We start from the raw sequence: 1,611 nt of genomic DNA on the forward strand, positions 1-1,611 counted from the left end.
GTTCTACAGCAAATCGCGTGACAGAAATGGTCGGGCCGCAGGCCCGACCATCGCCGCCGGCAGGCCAAGCAGGCCCGGCCCCTGCCGAACGGAGTTGCCGGCGCACCGAAGCGAAGCTGGCAACTTCGTTTGGCGGAAGGGCGGGCCTGCTTGTTTTTTTGAGTGGCTGCTAGAAAGGGTCGATATTGATCTTCGGAGGGTCCTCGAGGTGAATTTACCCGCCCCTCACCTGCTCCCCAGACATTAACAAGGTCGTAAAGTTTGGTCAGCCTTTTGCCACTCATGTTTAAGAGGAGCTCTTCAGTGTTTATGTGCTCGACTTTGTCGGCAAGAATATCTCGTACATCCATAAACCACGTCAGCAGCTCACATAAGGACTTGTTCACAGTTACAAAAAGAGGGCCCTGTTTCTTGTTTTTGTGATTCTGGCCGAGGAAGCTGTACATTTCCTCCCCATCCTCAACTGTTTCGGTAGTATTTAAAACTTCATTTCTTGTAATTGTAGTTGGGACACCTCCTCTCTTGTTGCAGCGGCTAATCAACAAACAGGCAAGGAAGGTAGTTGTCCCTTTCCATTTGGCAGCAATCTCTGGGTCAAACCTGCCGTTGGCGTTACGCATGTATTTTGACGGGTTGTACGTTGCCTTGTGACCCAGGAACCTGATATTTTCCGTTATTTGTTTGATGCGATCTGGGTCTGTGAGGTATTCTTCATATCTGTGTAAGAAACAAGCAGGCCCGCCCTTCCGCCAAACGAAGTTGCCAGCTCCACTTTGCTCTGGCGGCAACTCCGTTCGGCAGGGGCCGGGCCTGCTTGGCCTTCCGGCGGTGATGGTGGCGGTGGCCCGACCATTTCTGTCAGGCGATTTGCTGAAGAACATGATCGAATGATGTAGCCGGCCGAAGGCCCTCTTAAACCCGTCGTCGCCCCGTAGACACGAGAAAGGGATGTAACGGCGAATCACCGCGACTACAACCCACCCTTCTGCTTAGAAAACGTTTTTTGGGGGTGGGGGGAGAGTTTCTTTCCTGTTTTTCTGCTTTTCTACAACTTATTGTTCACTATGGCAATTTTAAGCTCATTTTCGTCAAAAAAAAGACCCTCTAGCGCCGAAACGAAAAAAGATGGAGCAAACCGGACGAAATTTTCGGCTCAAGGGCTCTACTGTGACGATTTACCCCTTTGAGAACATTGAAAAAAGTACTTTTTGGGGAAATTTTTGAACCTTGGATACCCTTATTCACACCCTTAGGGGTGGTTGCCAGGATTTGCCGTAGGGCGTTTCGTTCTCTAGGAAGTGGACCTTAAGATACTCTGAAACTTTTAAGTCTCTAGCACATCTCCTAGTGGAACAGACAGACAGACACACTGACACACAGATCACAAAAGACTCGTCACAGCAGTTTAGCTTCCCACTGTAAATTGAGCGACATTTTTGACTCAAAACAAGCGACACATTTTAAAACTGCTATGTTTGAGCGACATCCACTTGGGTTGCTCATTTGGAGCGATAAATCTGTAGGTCGCTCAATTTGAGTCTATAGGACTGTCACTTTCAGTATTAAGACCTGAATGTCGGTCAATTTGAGATTTGAGTTCAAAATCTAACG

The sequence above is a fragment of the Frankliniella occidentalis genome, unplaced genomic scaffold (assembly GCF_000697945.3).
Source record: "Frankliniella occidentalis isolate FOCC.00 unplaced genomic scaffold, Focc_3.1 Scaffold70, whole genome shotgun sequence".
NCBI lineage: Eukaryota > Metazoa > Arthropoda > Insecta > Thysanoptera > Thripidae > Frankliniella > Frankliniella occidentalis.